A 25,621-nucleotide genomic window follows, 5' to 3' on the forward strand; every position below is an offset into this window, starting at 1 on the left:
TGTTAATAAACCAACATTATATTTTAAATGCTTCTTTAAACAGAAGCTCACAGGAAACTGTACTGCTCAGCTGATGAAAACCGGTATCACCAGTGTGTTTTACATAAAACTCTGTGAATTTTGCTACTAACTTAACTGGTTAATTAAACTACTAGTAGTTTAGTAGTCACTAAAAGTTGAACTTCTTTTCTCAGTAGCAACCAGAGGTCCAGACAGAAGATCATTCTTGGAGTACCTTGCATTAACCTGTTGGAAGCTAGGAGGTTTCAAACTGTGGGGGTTTCAGCTCCAGTTAGACAACATATGAAAGGGAACTTAGACCAGGCGGGGGGTGGGGGGACAGAAAAGACTACACCCTTCCCTACCAGGGTGCTATCCTATGAGTAGTTCCTAGGGACAATTTACTTGATGGGTTTTAAACAAAGAGGGATGGATCTCAGGTTACACTGTGACTAAGACTTAGCCATTTACTACTTCTAGCAAATACATGAATGGCTACATAAAGGAAGTGATAGGAAAACAAGAGCCTGATTTGTAATATGGGAGGTATTTCTTTAAGATCTTATCTGGGCCTACCTGCTTGAGCCTTGTGGGTATGGTGTAGAATTAGAAAAGATGTCAAAAAAAAAAAAAAAAAAAAAAAAAGAAAAGATGTCAAAGGCACTCGGGCCCCATTCTCATAATGACAAAGTTAAACTTGTAGTTAAATATGGCTGTTAAGGCAATGTCTAGTTATAAGCATTCTCTCCCTCAGGGCTCACAGGGTCCTAACTCTGTATTTTCTCTGACAGCAATGTTTCCATATTCACAAAGCCATCATTTCTTGCAACTGTATAGGATGCAGTTGCCCTCAAAAATGAGAATTATCACTAGATAGATCGGTTCAAGAAGTGTAGGAGATTTCTCATTCAGTAGAGTAGCACCACATGGTTTTTACTTTGTGGTAGAACGTCTTCTATCCAGACAAAAATCAGTTTTACCTTGAATTGCTCTGGTTGGACCAGATTCATCCAGAGCACTTTGCTTCCTGACAGAGCATTTGGAAAATCTAGGCTGACTTAGAGATCACTGTGTGCCAGCCGTTGGCCTTTCTTGTCAGCCCCCATCCGAAAGGAATATTTTCCCAGGCTTCTATTTGATTTCAACACTCAATTATTTTCTTCAGCCTCACCCACATGCTAGTACACGTCCAATAAAGTGTTGGATTTTTTTTTTCCTTTTTAGCTGTAAACACAGTATGAATTCAACTCCCACATAAGCAGTATCTGTGGCAAAATCATGTAGCACCCACATATTTGTTTAATGAAACAAGGCCCAAATGGAAGAGTTACAATCTCATTTAAAGTTTAGCTGCCTGGGGACAATTCTGATAGTGTTTAGAGGTGGATAATTGTGGGAAGCAGAAGAAACGAAAGATAAATATTGGCAGTGGCTGAAAGGAAGCAAAAAGGCTGTGTTCAGATCCATGAGCAACACCAATAAGTGGTTGGATGTAAACCACTGGAGATTTCAAGAGCATTTGATGTCTAGGTATATATTCTCCTCAAGTGCCTGGAGCCTTCTGACTTCCACCAGCACAATTATAAGACAAAGTAAGCAGGATGTTATTACAAAGTATTCAGCAGTGGCTGTGCATCTATAAACTTTAACTAGAAGTCTTACTGTCTGCCTTCAGAGACTAAGGACTTCTAGGTAGAGAAAGGAAGATCTCAAAATGTTGCTCTCCATAGCGAGATAAGGAATGCCACAAGAGAAAAACAAGGCAACAATGGAGCTCTGAGAGCCATCCAGCATCCCAAGTCAGAAACATTAATGAGACTCTCTGAGGAGGTTTTTTTTTTTTTTTAATTTTTTTTAAATTAAATGACAACACACATGAGGAGGTCAAAAGACAACATTAAGGAGTCCACTCTCCTTTTCCTCCAAGTGAACCCCAGAAATAGAACTCAAGTTGTCAGGCTTGGAAGCTTTACATGCTGAACCATCTTTCTGACAAAAGAGCCAACGATTTATAGGAAAACAAAAGAACTACAGGGACTATGGGAACTAAGCAGAGAGATCCTAGTTTAGCTTTGATTTTTTTAAGATTAAAATAAATAGAAATTATTTATCGGCAGCTTGATGTTTTTGTTACCGGATGACTTCCTGTAACATTTTTTCTAACATATAAGAAACATTTCAAGATACTTATTCTCATTCAAAGGGTCTAAAATGCTCAAAGTGTCTTTGCAAGGATCTAGTGATTTTTCAGAAGCATCTGATGATCAGGTTTAGCTCTGTCTAAAATTGAGTCACTTCCATTATTCTGGGTCCCATTGCATCAGCTCTTTCGGGAGTAACATTGCTGTTTGCCTCCCACCAGGGCCCTTAAGTGTTTTCTCGGGTTCTCATGTTCAATGACTAGGAATGGTGCTGCAGGAAAGTCATCCTTTAAAGGACTACAGAGTCAGAGGCTGGGACTAAAGCTGGAAAGGGCAAATGACTAGGAGAAAAGAGCTCAACCGAGATGCAAATGCTCGCAAGTCATCATCAGGGACATTGGCCATGGGCACTGATGTAAAGTTGGCTGAACTGTAAGCTCTGAACTGAGCAAGCATGTTCTTGTCTGTTCCTGGAAATTGGAAATGTGGGTCAAGCCATCATCCCAGGCTCCCTGGTAACTAGAGTGCCGTCACATTGTCAGCTCTTCGCTCATCAGGTTGCTGAACTTGGCTCACCACCCAGGACTTGGCTCAAGCTGGCAGAGGTATAGAATAGCATCGCAGTGGCAGGTGGCATGGCTCTGGCAAGAAGATCCACTTCCTCGGGCATCACGAACAGAAGAGCGGTGAAGAAAAAAGGGCTGGCCGTACCTGCACTCCAAGCTGAAGCCTTTGGGAGTTCCTTGGTGGCAATTTGGTGGTCCAGTTGTGCCAACGGAGAAAAGTAATTAAGTACAGCAACGGATTAGAATTAGTCAGAGAATGGAACGAGGAAAAAACGACAGTCCAAAAAGTTCTCTAATGTAAAACTATAGTATCTCTCTATCTAGTAGAATAGTGTGAAACGTGTTACTTTGACCCATGAGCTGGATCCATACAATTTAATGTCACCCCCACAGCAGATAGTGTCAGGCAGTCGTTGGGGACAAAATGGGAGCCTAGGTCCTCCTGGGTGGAACCAGTGTGCAATAAAGCGACTCTTACTTTCCCTGAACTGATGCAAGCAGCTCTTTCTCTTCTTGTCTTAAAGTGTTGTGACTTCTCCCTATGCAGCAAGCTTCTGTGTCCTGTCGTCCTTTATACTCAGATCAAGTCTGATCTATCAGTACAAAGTCCTTCTTACCAATACTACAGCATCTCCTCTTTGCTTCTAGAAACCTCATCTTGCCAACTGTAACCCTGCACTGTGGCCTTTCAGATTGACTCACTCGGAAAGCACTATCCCTCCCTTCCTTGTCAGAGAGGCTGCTCTGACACTCACCTGCATCTTTAAACATATTCCCAGGGATGACGTTAAGTTCTGATTCTCTTCCTGCTTCGACTTCCCAAGATTTGGAATTACAGACATGAGGGGCCACGGACAATTTTTGTGGGGAAAGGCTAGAACCTAGACTTTTGTACACCATAGCTGAGCACAAGCTGAGCTGACTACCCAGCCCTTCTTTCTTTCTAACTAAAAATCTATTCATCAGCAAAATGTTATCTACTACTCAAACAGGTTCAAATTGCATCGACACGTCAGTGAGTTTTCAACATACATATCCAAAATGAGTCTTACCTAGTTTCAGCTGTCATCTTGACACAGTGAGGGAGTCAATTGACAGGCTCTCTTAGTTGGGGGATTGTCCAGATTGGATTAGCCTGTGGTCACCTGCATGGGGGAATCATCTTGTTTGTTGATTGATGTGGGAAAAGGCCTTGTCTACTAGGAGTGCTTTACTGCTAGCAAGAGGGAGCAAGTCAGTAAACAGCCATCCTTCACGGGGTTTGCTTCAGTTCCTGTTTGTGTTGCTGTCTGGAAGTTCCCAGGAAGTGTAAGCCAAATAAACCCTTCACTTCTCCTCATTGCCTTTGGTCGTGATGTTTACAACATCAACAGAAATCAAACTAGATTGTTTTGTATCCAGATGATTAGTTAACAGTCCTTCTCTAACTTCTCAAAATAGTTCAACTATGTAATTTTTAGAATTAAAATTTGATAACTCTCTCCAATTTGCTCCAAATCTAGCTCTCCCCAATTCTGTAAATGGAATCCATTCCACCCAGACAATTTCACAAACCCCGAATCCAGGCATTAAACTCCTTTTAAACTCTCCCATTTATCTTCTTATCCAAGCAATCACCAAGTCCAGTCTATTTTACCAACAAAATATATCTGAGATATAGCAACTCTCCTTGCCTTTGGTTTTTCCCCCTGGAGTTTAAGCTACCTATCATGATTTTAATTTTCATTAATTTCCATTAAAACAGCAGACTCCACTATCCATTATTTCTTCTTCCTCCTCCAGTAGATTTTTCTCACATCTGGAATGTTCTTTGCTATTTAAAAAATATTCTGTGATTGTTTTTATTCACAAGCTTACAGTGGCTTAGTTGTATAAGTCTACATTATCCAGAGAAGTATCCGTCTGTCTGTCTATCCATAGATCTATCATCTATCTATATGTGTGTACATCTGTTTGTCTGTCTGTCTACAGTTCTAAACAGTAGTACAGATCTGGCATGATCAAGTTCCCATCACTGCCCTTCCAGAACATCCAAGGCTTCAGCCATGGCTGCTTTTCTATCCTTTCCTTGCTATGTTTCTTTTCCACAAAGCCCTCACATTTGTTCTGCTAGGTCCTTTATGCAATCAACTCTCCAGATCATTTACTGACCTTCAAGTTGTTTTAGTTCCCTTCTCAGGGAAGTCTTGCCAACTTCTAAAACTATTAGCAGTCTTGATGAATGTGCTTGACTTAGGAGAGGAAGTTACTGGTTTCCACAGGAAGAGGAGAGAGCCACATGCCTTCAGAACACAGAAAGCAATATGCAAACAAAGGGCGTATCATGGTGGAACAGTGCAGCTCAGTTAATCTGGAATACGGGTTTAGAGAACAAGAGCTCAGAATATGAGCTCAGATCTGATTAGGGTTCCAAGCTCTGCCACGTAGAGTTGTAGCTATTCAACTTAATCTCTGCATTTTCTGTTTATCTTCATATTGTCCATAAACGTAAAGGCTCTGCTAATCCTTAATGCTTCAAATGTGGTGTGCGTACGGTTTGAAGAATGACAACTATGTGCTTTTGTACATTTTAGAAAGAGGAATGAGGCCTACTGTTTCCTATCACTGAGCTGCGCTCTGGTCCCTCTGTCCAGAGGAATAAACAAGAACCATTTTGCATTTGATTTTATGGTTCAGCTTGCCGCAGACATCAAATAACGAGGCTGAAAGAGAGGATCCATGGACGGCAAAAGAATGTCCAGAGCTATGAATAATATCACTGCAAAATCTCAAGGAAAGTAAAATAATAAACAGATCTCGTACCACTGCTGGTTCAGACCTACTGGTTAAATTGCTGCATCACAGGGACTCTGTGTTCACCCCGTTCACTAGAATCACATGCACTGGCAGTGAGAGAGCACAGTCTTCGAATTGCTGCCTGAGGAGAAACAGCAAAAAACAAAACAAAACAAACGAAGAAACAATTCAGATCCCCACAGTGTGTAAAGTCTGCTTCACTTTCCTGTTAACATGGCACACATTTTTCCTAAAGCAAAAAGTAAAAAGAAAAGAAAAGCAAAAGACAAAACAAAATTGTTCCAAGTTTCATCCTGTCAGAAAGTCGAATACTTAATTTTTTATTGATTATTTTAACTACGGCTTATATGTCAGTATAATTTTTTTTCCTTTTCAGAGGAATCAAGTCAAACGCATGTACGCTGAAGTAGACATTAGATAAATTGGAAAATAAGTATAAACTTATATCACAGCCCGTGAAATAAAGCTAAAGTTTCAATATACTATCTTCCACAAGACATAGCAGCCCACTGACACACTATCAGGAAACAAAGTTGAGCAAAACTTAGCCATTTTTCTAAAGATAGTAAAATTCAACCTGTAAATTTAACCAGCACTTTGATGAGATGTAATTAAGAAGAAATAACTTTCAAATTTATTTATTTATTTACTGTTTTTATTTATTTATTGTTCTTAAACATTTCTGGCTCTTTTGCGACTTGAGGTTTTAATGTGTCTTACATTATTTACAGTCGTTAATCGCCCTCATAAATTTTGGTCATGAGATGGCATTTATAGAAGATTAAAGGAAATTTCCCACTAATCCCAAATAATTTCATCAAGGTTGGTTTCTTGAGCAAACTACCAGCAGCTATTTGGCTGGTATTTAATCTTTATCTCCACAATAAAGATTACAGAAAAAAAGTTGTAGCCAACAAGAATCTGATAAATGAATGACTTTAAGAACATGTGTGATGTCCGCTAGAACTAGAAAAGTTCTAGCTGTGTGGCCTTTTGATGACATTTGATGAAATTTTCAAGCAATTCCCAGTTGGAATTCAAGAGATGTGGTTGTGGGAGAGCAGGTATGGCCTCAGATTCTCCAGGGTATTCAGGTCAGTTACTCAAACTGCTGAGGTCCTCCATGGAGACAACCAGGGTATCTCTGTGAAGAATTCTGCCACAACTTGTCGTAGAAGTACAGCTTGGCAAGTCCCTTGTGGTACAATGATATCCCAAATAAACTAGTGCTCATGCTTCAGATACATAAATTCCCTATGCATCCTGTCTTCTTTCCTGGTTCTGGCCACAAAACAATCCTGTCTGAAAGTTTTGATTTCATTCTATCTTAGCCCAGTGTTTAGAACAAACAATATTTAAACTAAACAAAAGTCACGTGGAAAATAGCAATAAATAAGAAGGCACAAGGGCTAAAGAAAGTTAAATAAGCCATAGGGAAAGCAATTCCACTTAAAACAGGCTTATTATTGGGCCTAACTCTACCCCTACTCTGACAGACAAAGTACAGCCACCCCAGGTCCATGACCCTGAGAGGCAATCTTACAAAGGCCTTTGTGGAGCAGAATCTGCACTTTCTCACTGGTGACTGTTCAACTCTGCCTTGAACACATAAGCAAAACTGGCCAGAAAGAGCCTCTCTGTGTACCGTTTCCCGGCAGATGTGTTGCATTCCACAACTCTCCATCAGCGGCTTCAGAGGTGCTAGAATCGAGCCATTCCCTTCATTCCCCTTCTCCCACCTTTGTCCTGTCATGGAGTCAAGGTCTTGCAGAAGACAGGGTCAGAACCAGATTTAATCAAAAGCTGAGCTCATGTGTAGTTTAGAGGCCAGGGCGACACTGACAATGGGACCCACCCACATCGAGGGGTGGAAATGGTCTTTGGCCCTACTGTGTGTTTTCCTTTTCACATCTAATACCATCTGCCAAGCCAAATAGTTGGACAGAGTGCCTCCCGCACCCGGGTTTTGTTAGTTTATTTATGTAAAATGTCACCGATACTACGTGAGTGTCACAAAGCTGCAGAGCCAAGGAGGGAGAGCAGCAGCAGCCTGCAGCACGATGGAGTTTCGCAGAAGTCACTTCTCCTTGTACGGTGGTCCAGCCACGAGCTCTCTGCTTCTCCATGTTTCCCAGCCATTTTGGCGGCGTGTCATCTTTCCAGCCTTGAAAGTTGCATATGGTGAGGATCTCACTGTATAAACTGACAGCAGAGCTGGTCCAAGTTCTCCCCCATAGAAAGGGACTGGTGGTGGGATCCCCTTGTGTCAGAAAAGCAGGAAGAATTTGTATTGCAAATAGCAGAATTTCCATAAGGAAAAAAAAAGGCTCCAAGGTACTCATCCTAAGCAGAATTTCCAACCTGTTTTGTTTTTTTTTTTTTCCACCAAGGTCTTTTTGTCTAGTTTATGATGCTCTCTCATGTTCATACTGCCAAAAGTACAAAATAAAACACGGACATTTAAAGGAGACAACTTATACTTAACCACTAATATCAAAATATCTTACAGACAAACTGGTAATATAGTATTATATTTTTCCAAGGCATTAAATAATGAGATCTAACTGGAGCCGGAAGACTGTCACAGTTTCCCTTCACAGTGCTAAACACAGACCAACTTCATGAGATAGGAAATGACTGTCTGCAAAAAGATCTTGTATCAGGGACTGACACGAGCCAAAGTACCACAAACACTACAGTTAGCTCCTTGGAGTTATAACCAAAGGAAACGCAGGCTCTCTGAATTCTACTCATGGAGCTCAAGTGAAGAAACTTTGGCCTGAAGCATCTCAGGACTTCACACTGCCCATCAACCCCACCCAGCGAGTACTTCCCACAGACACTTGAGAATTCTGGTTTATTCTAGGGGCATTATCTTGCAGTGCTAGGTTACCTAAGAGACAGTAGCGATCAGATTACCCCACTAAGCCAACAGCTAATACATTCTCATTAGCTCAATTAGCACATAAGCATTGTTTCCCAGAGTGAGATCATGGCACTAGAAAATAGTGAACTATTCACATATATTCCACAGCATGTTTTAGAGTCCAGGTCTGCCTGTCTCTGAGGCTGCCTGTGCAAGCCGGGTCACAGATGAGATTAAAGGGTGAAACACTGGCTAAATAAGTACAGAGACCTTCGTTTACAGCAGAAAACTTAATCTGCTATACAGCACATGTGAGCCAGCCACTTCCTGCTCCCATTTTACAGAGAGTCAGGCAAAAATCACAAAAACTCCATTTAGTTCATAAAATTGGCTCTGCTTTCTACTGTGCTTGCTAACATTCCTATCACATTTTCTTACTCCTTTTCTGTAGGTAGTAAATGCACTCTCAAATAAACATAGCTCTTTAAGTCACACCCCTTTTTAATTACTGGGTATCTGCTTTTACTCCTCAACTAAATTGTAAGTTATGGGGTAGGCAGAGTGTACACCTTTCTTGCTAAGGCAGTAAGCACATTGCTTTGCACATTGATGGAATTGTTATAAGTACTTGCCCACTGTCCAAAAGTAATAAGAAATGCATTTAAAAGAGGAAGCTAAATACATTGACTTCTTTGCTGAACACTCTTAGTTTTTTGAGTTCTGCTTCAAAAAAAAAAATAAACAACAAATATGTAAGACTCACTAGAGTGAATTAGTGTGCCAAGAGTTTGGGCAGTAGTGTAGTGGTTCCTAAGAATGAGCAACTGATTTAGAAGCTCTCTGTCTCTGTCTGTCTCTGTCTCTCTATCTCTGTCTCCCCCCTTCTCTTTCTGTGTGTGTGTGTGTGTGTGTGTGTGTGTGTGTGTGTGTGTGTGTGTGTGTGTGTGTGGATTGCCAAGTGTGTACGTGAAGAGCTGAGAAGCACATAAGGTGTCCTGTTCTATCTCCCCCGATCTTATTATCCCTTGGGGCATGGTCTCTTAATGAACCTGGAACTCACTGTTTTTGCTGAATCTGAATAAACATTAAACTCCAGTGACCCACCTGTGTTGGAGACTGGTTCTAATGCTTTGATTCAATCTGGAGTCTGTGTGCCCAAATGCTAAAGGTCCTTGTCCCCAGTTGGTTTTTGATTGATCAAAATGGCTGGACACAGGGCAGGACACTTAGAATTGTGGGAGTGAGGAGGTAGAGAGAAGAAGAGAGTATCGCCCTGACTGGGGATAGAAGGATGGGACACAGAAGCGGCAGGAAATAAAGCCAACCACCCATGTGAGACTTCAGGTAAGTGTTCACTGGCCAGTTCCCCAATTGGCCAGTGTAGGAGGAGAAGGTTTAAGAATGCCCAGCCTTTGAGGCAGTCAAGGCATTTTAAAAAATAAGCTAATGTATGTGTGTGTCCTTCATTTGTGGATCCAAAGATAGCTCCTGGGCAGGTGCGCATGTGCAATCCACTGGCAGCACAAAATGGTGTAGCAAAAACCCCTGCGACACTCCTATCTCTGCCCACCCCATTTCTACAGAGTTATGGGGGAATATACCAGCTTTTTCTGGAGGCTGCAATCCAAACTCTGGTATTCATGTTTTCACAGCAAGATTGCTGACCTATGAGCCATGTCTCTGGCCCTTAGAAGGCTGTTTAGAGAAAGTGTGGTGGGATGGACCTCCCCTGTCTGTTTCCTCACTCACTTATGTTTTCACTGATGCTGACTCAGTGGTTAACTAAGAAGACAACCCGACTTGGGTTCTTGAAGGAATCAAAACCTGGGAATAACAATACTCCATAGACCTCTCCTTTCTTCCATTGCTGCCCAACTCAGACCTCAAACCAAAGCAATTTCCAACTGTCCATAGCACATTTCCAACCATTCATTCAAATAACATTCTTCTCCAACTCATATTTCAGCCAAATGAATATTATTAATGGTGAATGTCAGTCAATAACAGATAAATGAATGATAAACCAAATGCCCAAAACTAGAGGTGTGTTGATGAAATTTTATTATAGCACTATAGAAACTGTATAAAGGATTTTTAATAATATGTTATATTAATGCTATACTATGTATAAAAACTGAAAACAGGTTCTATATGCAGTGTGATCTCCACATGTGAGCATGTGTGCTTGCGCGCGTGCACGCGCGCACACACACACACACACACACACACACACAGAAGTAGAAATGAATAACCTATCAAAATAAAAACCACGATTACAGTTATGAGTGAAATGAAAATCATTGAAACCATGGAAATTTATTTTCATAAATGTATAGTGAGAATTTACAACAGATATACACTCTGAAACTCACCATTTCCCTCTTAAATAAAACAGAATTTTAAAAAACACAAAATCGATTATATAAACTATAATCCTGGTTCATCAGTCTTAAGTGCCCTGCAATGCCAACTCTGCTCTACTAAACTAGTTTCCAGGGGGCTGGGAGTGTGGCTCAGTGGTAGAGCTCATGCCGAGCATCCCCAGAGATTCTGGGTTTGTTCCTCAGCACCAAGGGAGGGAACTTTTTCTCCAAGCTGCTGCCTCTCCCCTTGCATCTTTCCCTCTTCTCTCCTGCAGATGGTACCTTGCATTCTGGGATGTTGCTCCCAACCGCTCCAGCCTCCAAACTTTTGCTCAGACTGTTGTTTCTTCCCAGCGCTAGAAGAAGGCCAGATGGCAACTACCCGGTGATGCTCAAAAATAAAAGGAAATGGGGCAAACTGTGTTTACTAGGGCTCCGTTCAGAAACAGCACTGTAGGTGCTAGGGAGGAATAATTTAATAAAGCCACTTAGTAGTGGGGAGGAGTGCCAGGGATTCTTGTGAATACCACAGGAGACTGTCTTCAAGGAGCACAGCAGGCTCAGGTAACTACAGAGCTTTTATCCTGCTAAATAGGGCATGCAAGCTTGGGACCAGAGCTGCATGACTCACTCAGGGAAATAGAGAAGAGGATTATGTGGGGCTTATTCTCTCCAGTAAACAAATGTTGAACAAATATTTAAGAGCATCATAAACCTGGTCAGTTACACACCTTTGTCCTGAAGCCTCTAGTATAGGTCTCTCAAACATTATCATTGGCTCTGCTCGTAATAGACCACTGAACATCTTCCTTTGGTGACTCTCTGCTCTTGATCAACGTAGCACATTGTGTCAGTTGAGTCTAGTTACCATTTGCAGATTTCCATTTTCTCTTTCACTTGAGGACAAGTTTTGTTTTTAACTGCACCTGGTCCGATACTCAACACACATTAAGCAAGCGAATGGTTGAACTAATGAGAGACTAGGAAGCCCAGCTCAGTGTTAAGACGAAGTGAATAGCAAAGGTCCTTCCGATAAATTACACAATGTCTTTTTTTGGGGGGCTGTCTTGACATGAAGCACTGAGAAGAATACAGAAACATAGAGCTGACCCCACTTTGCCATGGATGTAACCTAGAGAAATCAACCCCTGTGTATCCAGGGCCTTCCTCCAAGCTCAGCTCAATGTCACTTTCTGACAGCTGGCTATGTGCGGTCCTGTCCCCTTCCTGAGAAAATGTCAGTGAAATGTTAATAATTTGAAGTTGTGTGGGAACCCCCTAAGCAACCTCACCCAGACAAGCTGCTCTTCAAGCCTGATGTCACACTGAGGTTTTAGGGCGGAGGTGGGAGTTGAACAAACTCAGAACAGTGCGCTATAAATAGAAGAAGACTGCCTCGTGCCCTCTAGTAACAATAACCATCCCTGAGTTATTTAGCCATCACCTGCTATATTTCACACTGCTCATATTTCCCAACTCATTTGCAAGAGTCAGGCCTCTGCCATGAGTCACTCTCCATCACTAACTCAACCCATTCTTTCTGCCTTAAGCTCCAAACTCATCAGAAAAACACAAGTTCCCCAGAAAGCCATCTGACAAGCGGGTAAATCGGATCACCTTGCCTTTCCAGCCTCTAGGATGTAACTACCCAATTGGCGGCTCCCTATCTAGAGCCATGTCAGCTCCTTGCTCAATCTCTCTCCCTCCTTTTAACAAGGCCCACATATGTCCCTTCCTATACCTTCTTTGGTCATAATTTCATGGGTTGGAGTGCTGGCTAGCCACGAGGACTAGAACTTTCTTCTGTTTGTTTAGATCATCTCTTCTCTCCTTTACACAAAATACTTCACATGATATTCACTTACAATACTACAATACATAGGTGTGGTGTGATTTATTTTCTACTTTTGACTTTCCTACTAAAAATCCTGTTTTGAAAGCAACTTAAAACAGGACCAATTTTAAAAAAAACTCAGAAATGACAGTTGTTATGCATTAAGTTTCATGCTTCTTTTCAGCTAATAAATCATACATTTTAAGTCTATTCTAATGGGTCACTCTAACTTCCACAGTGCTGGGGAAATTATTCAAATGACATTCTCTTAAGAGGATAATAGTCTCTATTTTCAGTCCTGCTGAAGTGTAGATTCTGTTAGACAAAAATCTTGCTTCACCAAAGTCTAACCTGTGTTGGACCTGGTTATGTATTGGGATGTTTAGAGCTCCACACAGAAACCTATGGACCATCTGTTAGTTCCCCACCACAGTAAAACACTGTCAGATCTGGAACAATTCATAGTTCAGTCACTCCTTTGGTTAAATGCACAGGGTTTCCCAGAGGCTACCTAAGAGAAATTTAAATATTCCCTCCCTATCCTAGATACAGTGAGCACTGGGATATATCCTGCCTCCTGACTTAATGCATCCTCTTTTGAACAATTCAAATATCTTTTAAAAAATGTTTTAACCTTAACTGTGGGACTGTGAAAGGCCCCCTGGTTCCCAATTGATGAGGTTTGAAACCCCAGTTATCCTGAAAGGGATGGTAGGCATTTCGCCTGACTCCCAGGAAACCAGATCTGTCACTAGACAGCAGCCCTCCATAGATTTGTGGCTATCAGTCACATAAAGGCAATGCCCCAAGCCCCTCCACAGGTAGAGGACATGATCATAGATCACGTATGCTCAAAATAGATCTTCACTATAACGAGGTACCCAAAAGCCTGAAGGCTTAGCCAATCACCTTTCCTTTCCAGAGACTCCTCCCTGCAAAAGGTATTTAATCTCAGACCCACTCTGAGAAGTGGGGTACTGTTTTACTTATCCACTTTCTGCCATGACAATAAATGTCTTAAAACCATGGACTGCCTGTGGTGGAGGGGACGTGGGACCCCACCAGTAATCCTACACTTAACAAGTACTAGTGAAGCAGTCATCAAGCATCTATCACTTAGAACTTACAGCTCAGCATTTTGTCCTTTTCATTTGATAAAAGAAATTAAATATTAGATAAAGTTGAAGTCCCTCCTTGTTGTATAGATAGTCTCTTTATCCAGAGGAGAGCTCGTGAAAGCTATTTCCTCCTCAAAAATCCCCTATATTTAGTTTGAATACTAAGAATTTTCTGATATCTGGTTTCCTGTTTACCTAGAGTTAAATTTCATGTAGTTCAACATAACTCACATGTTTTGTTCTGTGAAAGGTGTTGTCTTTGTTAGGGTTTTAATCACTGAGAAGAGATACCATGACCAAGGCAACTCTTATAAAGGACATTTAATTGGGGCTGGCTTATAGGTTCAGATGCTCAGTCCATTATCATCAAGGCAGGAGCATGGCAGTGGAGGAGAATCTGAGAGTTCTATGCCTTGGTTTGACTGCATCCAAGAGAAGACTGTCTCTTTCACACTGGGTGGAGCTTCAAAGCCCGCCCCCTATAACAAGGCCACGCCTCCTAAGAGTGCCATTTGCATTGGGTCAAGCATATTCAAACCACTACAGGTGTCATGCTCTAATTATCTACTGTCCAGGGTTGAGTTTGTTTTTTGATTTCAAAGTAGTCTAGCAATGGGCATCCTTGTCCATTCAAATTGGAGCATTCATTCTGAGGAACTGAGAAGATGGACAATTACTGGACAATGAAATGCACCTTTGATAAGGTTAGAGGACACCAGTTAGCTGGTACCAACAAAGACACCTGAAGTTCTACTAACAGTAAGTGAGAGCTCTTGTTTGCATCCACTCTAACCAATCGAGATACTCTGCTTTCTGAACTTTCTCACTGTAAGGGGCAAGACACTGTTAATATGATTACACCATTAGGGCTATGGCAGGTATAGTTTTCAGACATTAATTCTTCCCCTTCCACCAAAGTCTAACTCTGCCCACCTACTGCCTTAACCTTTGTCCTCTGTTTCTCTTTTGGGTTTATTGGGTAAAGCTTAAGTGCATGTCAGTCTTATCTATTAATATTTACTACATTGGAAACTCTAATTAAAAACATTTAAATATCTATTATGTAAAAATAATAAGCTGCTTATGCATTAACATAACTAAAGTATTTCACTAGAAATGACAAAATAAAAATGCAGAAGAAGACTGGCATCGTTTTGCATCTTTGCAAATTACATAGATGTATGACTTCATGAGAAACAGTTGGGTTCTCATACCTGTTTCTGCAGCCAATCTGTTCTGAAACATTCTGAAGTATGTGAAGAAAATTCAGCCTCACATAGATTTTTGTCCTTGGGAAAGAAAAGAGAATTTTAATAGCATTTGCAAACTACTGGAAATTATTTGACACTATCAAACTCGGCAAACAGCAGTATCTTAAAGGCTAGCTGCAGTATAGAATCAGAATTCACGTCAACACAAAGTCTATCTGTTGTTTCATTAAAGTCTATTGATGCATTTCACACTTTCATGGATCTTTGACTCAGATGATTTTGAGGAAGCTCTGACTGGCAATTTAGAGAGTATTCATTTGTGGGGTTGTGGGGTTGCTGGGATTGTTAAATATTGGCAGAACGAGCTTTATATAATACCAGAAAGCTGCATTCAGAGTATGAGAGTCCTTATGACCTGGGAACTTTTTAAGTTCATGGTGGCAAATACAGGGTTTCCAAAATTGGACTCCTTACCTAAGAGAGTGAATGTTATCATTGGTGACAAATGTTCTCTCTTCTCCTTCATTTTGTTGTTAATTTTTGAGAAAATGTCTACCAAATACTTAAAATTGTATAACCATAGTCTGTCAGTCACTCACTCAATTTAAAATGCCATCTTATGAAAAAAAGCAACTTGCAATTCAAACAGCTGCACTTCCTCCAATTCAAACTTGTCTTTCTCAGAGCAATCGCACTTGCGATGCAGAGAAACAATCTAGGGATCCTTTGCATGTTATCACATGGGATGTTGGAGAGCCATGTTTCCTAGCTTGGAAAATTCATAAAATTAATAACTTCATCAAGACAGTGTTTGTTTCTGGAGAGTATAGAAGTATATATTTGACTCTCCTTGGTCAGATAACCCATCTGTAGAAAGGAAACTGAGTAATGTACTCTGTGCCTACTGTGTATATTAGTTTAATGCTGCTGGTGTTCATGTTACCAGAAACTTAGTGCCTTGAAACAAAATAAATTAATTGCCTCAAAATGCCAGACATCAGAAGTCCAAGATGAATTTTTTGCTGTTGTTTAAACTTGAGATGTTAAGGGTTATGGGGAAAATTCACTTCCTTGACCTTCCTAGACAGTGTCCACTTTCCTGGTCGTGCAGTCCCTTTTTCCTCTCTTAAAGCTACACTTACTTTACTGACCTTCTCCTTCCAGCTTGTGAACCCTTGTGATTGCACTTGGACTCATACACAAAGCAGGGAAGTCCTTTTCTTCTTTTCTTTTATTGAGTATTTTCTTTATTTACATTTCAAATGTTGTCTTCTTTCCCGGTTTCCCTTCTGGAAACCCCCTATCCCATCCTCCCCTCCCCCTGCTTCTATGAGGGTGCCCCCCTCCCACTCACCCACCGACTGGCTCCCATCTCCCTTCCCTGGCATTCCACTACACTGGGACCAAGGGTTTCCTCTTCCATTTGATGCCTGACAATGCCATCCTCTGCTACATAAGTGGCTGGAGCTAAGGGTCCCTCCATGTGTACTCTTTGGTTGGTAGTTTAGTCCCTGGGAGCTCTGGGGGGGTCTGTTTTATTGATATTATTGTTCTTCCTATGGGGTGGCAAACCTCTTCAGCTCCTTCAGTCCTTTATCTCCTACACTGGGGACCCCATTCTCAGTCCAATGGTTGGTTGCGAGCATCAGACTCTGTATTCTAAAGTGGGCAAACCAGCACTCTGAATCTCCCCTACAGCTCCATGCTGCCTTTTCATATAAGATAACACATTCACAGATACCAAGGATTGGAGAATGAACAGCTTTGAGGAACCATTACCCAATATCCCCTGGAAGAGGCTGCTTTGTGGTTCTCAATTAGGGGAAAGGGAAGGCAGCTCGAAAGGAGAAAATGGACATCAAAAAAAACTATCACTATTTTTGAAGCTTTATGAGCATTCATGATATTGTGCTGTGTTTTACATTTAAGGGTATGCATAGGAGGTCAGTTAGCTCTCTGGGCAGAGGGAGAGACTATCATCTAACATATGAACATAAAGCTGGTAAGGGGTTCATTAACACATAGAACGCTTTATTCATCTTTCTTTGCCTGAGCCTAAAGCATCGTTCTTACAAATAGTAGCAAATGTTTGTTTAGTACAGCATAATAGCTAGAAAGAGAGCAACAATGTGAATGACAATAGATTTCGTACTCACATACATTCTAGAAGGCAAAAATGAGGATTCAGTTTAAGACAATACATAAAAATAAGTGCATGGAAATAGAAGAAAAACGTGTAAATCAAGAGCATATATTATATTATTTTATTTCAAGGGGCTACCAAAAATAGAAAAAAATGAAGTAAGCTTTCTGTTTCTCTTCTAATTTTAACACAGGAAAAAAATGCATCCTTTCCTCTCCTCAAAAAAAAAAAAATGCAAAATATCAGCAATGTAAGTAGCAAGGCAATAACTTTAAATTCAGAGAGTAAATTTTTATAGTTACATTAAATTACAGCCCCCCGATGCTTCAGTAATGGGAGTGCTGACAGACCCTGAAACACAGCAGCTGTATCCAGAGTCCTCCACCCTACTCTTTCTCATTCTCTTACCTGCACCCTTTATAGTTCTGCAAGAAGTAACTGGGCTATCTTTTAGCCAGCTTTTGATTTCCAACTCAAAGAAAAGTCTACCTCAAATCAGAAAAACTCATAAAAATATTTTGTCTTTTGCCAAAAGTCACGGTGTCTTTTATTGACATGTCTGTCCTGGAATGTGCTATATAAAATCACCTACTTCGTTCAGCAACAGACACTTCCAATTAGGGATTTCGAAGGACAAAATCAGAAGCAATTACTGCCAGTTCTTTATATCTGCATCCTTTGTTAGCCTTGGAAGAGGCTCTGAAGAACAGCAATGCTGTGGGGGCCCTGGATGGGGAGGAATCCTGGGATACACTGCTGGGAGAGTTGTCAGCACTTCCTCAGGGAGAATGGTGTGACTGCTGTGGCCCCCAGGACCACTCTCTGGGTTTCCATCCTGCTGAAATCTTTGGAAGGATTGTAAGCAAAGTGACTGGACTGTCTTCTTGGAAATTCATTTTATGAACACAATGAACAATTCTTGCTGATCTTAGAAAGGATGAATATCCTCACAGGTTATCCCTTGCCCAGCAAGACTGCAGCTGTCTTTGGTTCTGCTGACTGCAGTTGTTGGGGTTGTGCACAGAAGAGAACTAACTCTTGGGGGACAGTGCATCATATGGAATTAGAGAAGCAAACAGGCAGGCTTTTCTACTATTCCCATCCCCCTCCCTCATCTTGAGACTATTAGGAAAAATGCAGGATATACCCCCTTTGCTATGATCTTACTCCTTCCAGCAGCCCTTCCCAAGGTACCCTCAGGATAGATAGGTCTATCCTCGCCAACAGTATTCTCCACACTTCTCCCACCAGTAATTGTCTCCACTCAAACCACACCTTTCCCTATCTCATGCCCTCCATTCTACAGACCTCTGTAAAATTTAACAGATTCTTCCTAATGAAAAGAAAACTAACCTTAATAACAGAGAAATTTAATATGATCAAGAAATGTTTGAGGAGTTGAAGAGAGTAGTGGACTTGGTATCTGTGGACGATACCAAAGGGAGCGAAGGTTCCTTTGTGGTGGGACTGGATTAAGAAGCATCTGGGAGACTCACAGAGGACATGTGGGGTGTGTCTGTGAGAGCATTGCTCAAGAAGACTAATGAAGAGCGAAGACCTGCTCTAAATGAACATGGTAGCCTCCCATCATCTGGGAACCCAGATGGAGTAATGAGGAAGATTGAGAGGACAGCCAGCACAGCCTCACCCTCTCCTTACTGACCCTCAGGCTGTGATTTGCTCTACCCACTCCCACCCCCTGTGATTTCCCCCACCATGACCAACTAAAACCTCCAAAGCCAAGAGTAAAATAACCCTTTCTTCCTTTAAGTTGGTTTTCTTGTATGACTTGAGTATATAGACAGAGTATAACTAGCAAAGCATCCTCCAGGTCAAAGCAAATAGATACTAAATGTCTAGGGCAGGCTATGTGATTTTTCCCTTCGTGTATTACCCATTGCTGCTAGTAGGGCCCAGATGAGGATGTTGAGGCGTCAGAGAACTGGTGCTCTTACAGTTTTTACAGTGTTTACAATATGATAGATAAGACATGGAGAGAAATGCAATGGGAGGCACAAGAAAGGAAGACAGATGCAGCACCAGTCCCCAGTGTATCAACAGACCATTGCAGGGTGTGGTGTCTACGTTGTGATCATCACTCCTCCTAAGAAACAGAATCAACGTATACTTCTGGTCAGTGACAAGATACGTATGTAGCCACAATTATGCTGTTTTCAGCGGGGCACACTACTCTTGTGACAGCCTCAGCTACATTTAACCCCTTTCTCCGATTATGATGTAATGGCATTTATAGCAAAGCGAAGAAAGAAGAAAAAACTAACCTGATAAGAGAAGAGAGCAATTATACAGATTGTAAAAATACCCCGAATGATTTTTTTCCCTTCATAGCTGTTGCTGATTTCAAAAACAAAGGAAAATCCACAACCTTAAAAAGCACTGGGTTGGATGCTGGCTTGATTCTGCCCATGAAGAACAGTGTTAAGGGGAAGGCAGTCCTCCGTGCTCTTGGAGCAGCCTAAACAGAGAAGGGCATCTGAAGATTCTTCCCCCAGTTCTGCTTATCTACACGTTGCTAGGTAAATTTTAAAATATTCATCAAAAGTGCGTTTGGATATTTACTGGCAGAGGAACAGCATCCCAGGCTCTTAGATATTTCATTGTCACCATTTCAGAAACCTCACCTGCCTGGCAGATTGCTTTGCTTCGAGTGAAAAAAAAAAAGTAGTGCTATCTATTTTAAGCATCATGATCCTTAATTTCTTAATCTTCTGTTCTTGAGCTCTATAAGAAATCCATTCCGTGCTGTACATACGCATTAAGAAGCACACAAAAGTCATCCTTTCCTTTCTCCTCTAAATATTACTCTCTTTATTCTGTATTCAAAAGGCTTTTAAACCAGTTCTCTAAGCCAACTTTCTAATGCACACACCATAGAACAAGAGGATCTATTTTTTTTTCTGCTTGCAGTAACTGGTACAATGTGTGGTACAGTCATTTACCCACCCTTGTCTTAGATGGAGTCATGCATGCAACCGAAGTGTATGTCCCTCCAATATCCAAACCCCTATGGCTGTGAACTCTGGATGAATGCTACCAGGAAGTGGGCAGTGACTAAAACCTTCACGAATAGCATTAGTGCATTTATTAAAAAGTCTTCAGGAAGAATCACCACCTAGTTTACAATGTGAGCACATGGTGCAATGCCATCTATGAACAAGATGGTAGGCCCTCACCAATCAGAAAGTCTATTCACATCTTCATCTTGGAGGCTGGGTCACCTGAAGGTATAGGAAGTGAGTTCTATCATTTATAAGCAAACTAGATTATGGTGCCTGGTTTCAACTGGTGGAATGAACAAAAAAAAAAAAAGTATTTTCTGATCTGTGGTAAGGCCTGTTCTAGAACAATGTGTACAGAATCCTTCCGCTTCTCACCAGGGGCCACCTAATAGTCTCTCTCACTTGCTTTCTTCAAACATTGGGGTGATTGATCTGGAGATGCATTTTAAACACCAGAGCCCTGGTCCTACCTCCTAGAAGTGGCTATTCAACAGGTTTGGAGCAGAGCTCTGTGTCTGGAGTCACACGGAGTCTCCACACAATGCAGATGAAATCAATGACTTCTTTGACAGGCACAGGGTCTGTCCTTCCTGTCTTTGTCGGTTTGCTGTAGGATTGTTGGTTGGTTTTACAATAGGCAGCTATATCTAGAGGTCAGCCAATGGTAAATAAAATTAAAAGGGGACATCAGGACATGAGCAAAGGTTTCTCTGGTCCCCTGTTTTATTGGCTATGTTCTTTCCTATGCTCAGGTTTCTTTTCTCTGCCTCACTTAAACTGTATTTACAACTCTCTGGCTGATTCTGGGAGCATCAGCTTTCAAACATTCTTCATGGAGACATGGTTCTCTGTCCCACCACCTATTTCAGCTTTGAAAATGAATCCTGGTGACTACAGACTTCAAACAATTTGGAGGAAAGATGTGTGAACCAAATTCCAGTTTGAAACTGTGCAAGGCTTTCCTCCCTCTTTCCCTCCAGCTTGATAGGAACTGGTCACTTCGGGGGACATTGAGGTTTTGACTACAGGACTATGTTATCCCCTACAGGGGATAAGATATTTACATAGTGTTGCCAATGCAAATCCAGTAGGTTGAGGTAAAAACAAATGCTTAAGGTATTTCAAAATCGTTTCCAAAGCCGAGTCCATTGTGCTGTACTTCTGTCCCTCCATCATCTTTACTGAGATGCAGAAGGTAAAGCAGAAGCAGCAAGAGCAGCTTCCCAGATAACCCAGTGCTTGGGTTTGGGGCAGGTGTGAGGCACATGAGGCTGCAGTGAAAGGGCTGGAAAGAACAGGCTAGCTGGGTGCTAATCACAGCTCCTTTACACACCCTTGTTCATTTCAGCCTCGCTGTCTTCTGAAGCACACGAGGGAGCAGAAAGGATTGGACTAAGGGGCTTTCTGCAAGTCTGACATCAAAATAAGCTTCAGACCGGAGACTTTACCAACTGCAAACGTGGTTCAGCCTCATCGGAAACTCACCTCTGCCCTGCAGAATTCTAGAAACCATTAAATGAGAACAAGTTTAATATTGATGCTTAGAAAACTAATAAATGAAAGTAAGCACCTAGAAATGATAGATGATTATAAATTTGTACAGTCATCTTAAGAATGATGGTGTTTTGCTGTCCCCTTCATTATTAATGAACAAGACGGGCACATTTAAAGCCAACGATGGTAAGTAGCAAGAAGATAAATATTTCACATTTACATTCAAGACCTTCTCTCTATAAAGAAAAACTTTATCTTATAAATATCTCATGTTATTTATTCAATTACTTCACTGTATTCTGTTCTTTCAAATTCTGTGGGGAAAAAAACTTGCCCCCGCTTTTTGTACTTGAAACTCAGGGTCATTCTTTATTTTCCACTAAATAATTATTATAAAACATTTTCCTTTTTCCCTCACAGATTTTAATACTCAAAACAGTCCACGTCTCATATTTTAGAAAAGTGATCATTTGCTCAACTCCAAAAGTGTGGGAGAGCACAGGACTTGGGCAGACAATAATACCTTTCTGCTATACCAGTTCTAATCATTCCTCATCCATATTGCTCTCCAGTTCTCAAGGAATAGTAGCCCATCACCAACAATTCAACCAGACATTCTTATTGCAATGCACCAAACACAGTCAGCACATGTTCTATGTTGATTAGCTGGTTAAAATGTGTCATGGTCTGCTTGGTATATGATAAAATGCTCATTTATATGAAGCAGAAACTTGTTGCTTACAATTCTAGTAGCTGGGCAGTTGAAGATCAAGGAGCCAGAAAATGCAGTGCCTGACCAGGATACCTTTCTTGTCCCACAGCTGGTAGCTTTGTGCTGCCTTCTTACAAGGCAGATATAAGAGGGAATGAAGCTCCCTCAGGCCTCTGTCACAGGAGTGCTGAACCTATTAACATTCACTAGAGCAAGGACATTGCATTCAGACTACAGCCCCACTCTTTAAACAGCTCTAAAGAAAAAGAGAATGTGATAAATTGAATGTAAATTAACCTCAACTATAAAAAATTCTTTAACATATCTCATTTGATCCCATCAATCTAGCTAGTAGCCCATTTTGTAGATTAAGATTCCAGAGAAGCTCAGAGCCACGAAAGAGAAGTGGGAATTCTTACGACTTTCTGGCTACAACCTTCATCTATTGTCTATTATCTAGTGAAAGCAAGGTACACAGGGTGCCAGACACTGACAGCTCTCAGTGCCTTTATTGGGTTGCCACCCTGTAGCTATGTGACCTTGGGAAAGGTGACTCCCCTAAATCTCAAAGACTTTTGCTATTAATATCAGGGCTGCCTTTCCAGGTCCTTGGATGGTTTGACAAAATATTGGAGTTAGCCATTCTTGTTCTGATGCCTGTCTTAAGCATGCAGAGGAGATAATTTATAATAAAAGAGCTCAGTGCAACCTCCTCTTAAAAATAGGGCCAATAATCAAGAAAAGTCAACCCATATGCTTAGGAAGACACAACAAAATGGGTCACTTTGGCTTGGAGAGATGCTCAGTGAATGAGAGGGCTTGCTATGTGGGTAAAAGGATTTGTGCTCAAATCTCCAGTGCCCACTCAAAAGCCAGGCATGGCTGCATGTGCCTGTGACCCCAGAATTGGAAGGTGGAGACAGGTAAATCTTGGGTGTTCCCTGGCCATCCAGTCTAGCTTCACCAGTAAGACCTTGTCTCAAAACCTATAGGGGAAAGTCACAGAGAAAGACGCTCAGCATCCTTCTCTGGCCACCACACAGGTGCATAGATGTGTATATGTCCTGACCACCCCCTCCCACTCACACACACAGGCATGCACGCATGCATGCACAAGAGAAACTTGTTTGATATCAGCAGCCCTGATCCAATACTCCTTGTAATGGTTGGGTCTGAATTCCAAGGGTCTTACAGAAGCAGGCCTTCCTTGGACAAGGAAGTTTAGAAAATGGCCCTCCACCACCCTTGCCATGTAGATTTGACCTACATAAAGAAGCTCCCAGTTTTGCTTTATTACTGAACAGTGACGTTTTCCATGGGTATTTTATGGACTTCTGCGGCTTGATGTTCTAAGAAGTCTGAAAAAACTGTGATCTTATGCTTCTTCTTCCCACATTTCAGTGACCTAACCTGGGAAACAGACGTCACTCTTTGCCAACAGAACTGCTTCGTGCACTTGGCAGTCTGTGTTCCCAGCTTCCTTCCTTCCTTACTGTTGCTGCCCAGACCCCTAGCACATGGGATTCCTCCAAGAAGGGCTTGCATGGAATCCAATTCAAAGACACATAATTGGCAGTTTTGTCATCTTTCAAAGGCCTTTTCAGCAGCCATGATGCCGCTGTCAAGCGTGCTTTGATTCTCCCAAAGCATCGCCTCACCTCCCAAACTGTTGCTAGGATATGGTGGGTATCACAACTCCTGAATACACAGGCAGAAAAAAGATTTTCCTCCTCCTTATAAATACCATCCCAATTCTTGCCCTGTTTCTCCTCGACACTGAAACAGAGGACAAAGAATGGGACCGCCAGGAAGAAATATTCAAAAATAATCAGAAAACCAGAGGAACTAGTGCCTGACTGGGAATGGAGATGGGAGAAGCCCAATGAGAAAAACCTCTTGCTGGGAACAGTAGCTAGGTGACTGCTGTGTGGTTATGGTACGGAACCAGAAAGGACGATTATGCATCATCAAAGGAAGGTATTTACATTAAACCAACCAGATACAAAATTGCCCCTTCCTTCCCTATCTAAAGCCAGTGCATCAGAAATAACCCAGACTGTACTGAGAATCGTGAAGTCACATTAGTATCTAACTCTGGCAGCTGGAAAATGTAACATTTAAGAGTTAACCAGTGGAGTCCTTTTGAAATCTCTCCATAAGGCTTTGATATTATGCACTTTAAAAGGTGGAGGCCAACTCCCTTTCATGTGTATCTTATTTTGTGATTGATTCACTTGTAGCTAATAGAACGGCAAGTGTCAGAACACTGGCATGAGACTAGGAAACATCTCCCTTCTCACATTCTCTTCTGTATCATCCTCGGAGGAAAGCCAGGCCGTAAAGGCATTGGAACAGGCCTATGGAGAATCTTACAATGGGAAGGACTGAGGCTCCAAACAATAGCCAGTAAGGATCTAGCCGCTGGCTACATAAGCCACTCAATAAGGTGATTTCTAAAAACAACAGAAGCCCCCCAGATAGTGACTTAACTACAGCCTCAGGAATGGCCCTACCAAGAATACCTGGCCCACCTCCTCCCAGATTCCTAATTTAATGGAACCTTATAATGAATGCATGTTGCTCTGAGCCACTCAGTCTTAGGTCTCTTGTTTTGAAGTAGTAGATACCTAACATATATACTTTGATCCAGTAACATATTAGTTTGCCTCACTGTTCATAAAGCTACCAAATAAATTAGGGCTGGGACTAGATAGAGTTAAGTGCTGAAAGGAGAAGAGTCTGATATTTTAAATATTCTTTTATAATTAATTCATGTTGACAGAGAAGACAGACCAAAATGGGACACAGTAGGAATTCTTATGGCACTAAATCCAGCAGGGCCCAGCAGGAAATTGGAAGACTCTTCTCCCTGTCACCTGGCCCTCAGTCATCACAAGCCTACCTTCTGCTTTCAAGAGAGGAGAGGAGCCTAAGCCTAATAGAGCAAGGCAACAAGCATGGGAGGCTGTTCAGGTACTAAAGGGGAGCAAGAGAAAGAACACCCATAGCCAAGGAAGTCTCCCATACAACTATCCTAAGGCAGGAGGACTGACAGTTCAAACCCTCGGGTCTCATGAAGATCCTCTGTGTCACATGCCACAAGGCTAAGCCATTCCACAAGTCAATGTGGCTACATCATGGTCTCACAGCAATCATTCTTAATGCTGAGGCCAGAGGACCTGCAGAAAATACAAATCACTCGCCCCCATCCTAGAACTTCTGGAATTAGAATCTGTGGGAGTGAGGCTTAGTGCTACACTTGAGAAATACTAACCTCAGAGTCAGGACGTCAAAGTCTGAAGGTGTTAGATTGGTGGTTTGGGTCCCATTACTCCCTCACTGGCCTCAGATTCCCCA

At 41.6% G+C, this 25,621-nt stretch overlaps 1 long non-coding RNA gene across 1 annotated transcript; it reads right to left on the minus strand.

Moving 5' to 3' along the window:
- Nucleotides 1–1,856: 1,856 nt before the first annotated feature.
- Nucleotides 1,857–14,973, minus strand: LOC108350372 (uncharacterized). The gene is made up of 4 exons (XR_015683495.1): nt 14,899–14,973; nt 4,859–5,624; nt 3,760–3,852; nt 1,857–2,883 (listed from the first exon to the last, which is right to left on the minus strand). It is a non-coding gene; the product is annotated as an uncharacterized LOC108350372 (long non-coding RNA).
- Between the last annotated feature and the right edge of the window lie 10,648 nt (nt 14,974–25,621).

This window comes from Rattus norvegicus, chromosome 3 (genome assembly GCF_021556685.1).
Source record: "Rattus norvegicus strain SHRSP/BbbUtx chromosome 3, alternate assembly SHRSP_T2T, whole genome shotgun sequence".
NCBI classification, from domain to species: domain Eukaryota; kingdom Metazoa; phylum Chordata; class Mammalia; order Rodentia; family Muridae; genus Rattus; species Rattus norvegicus.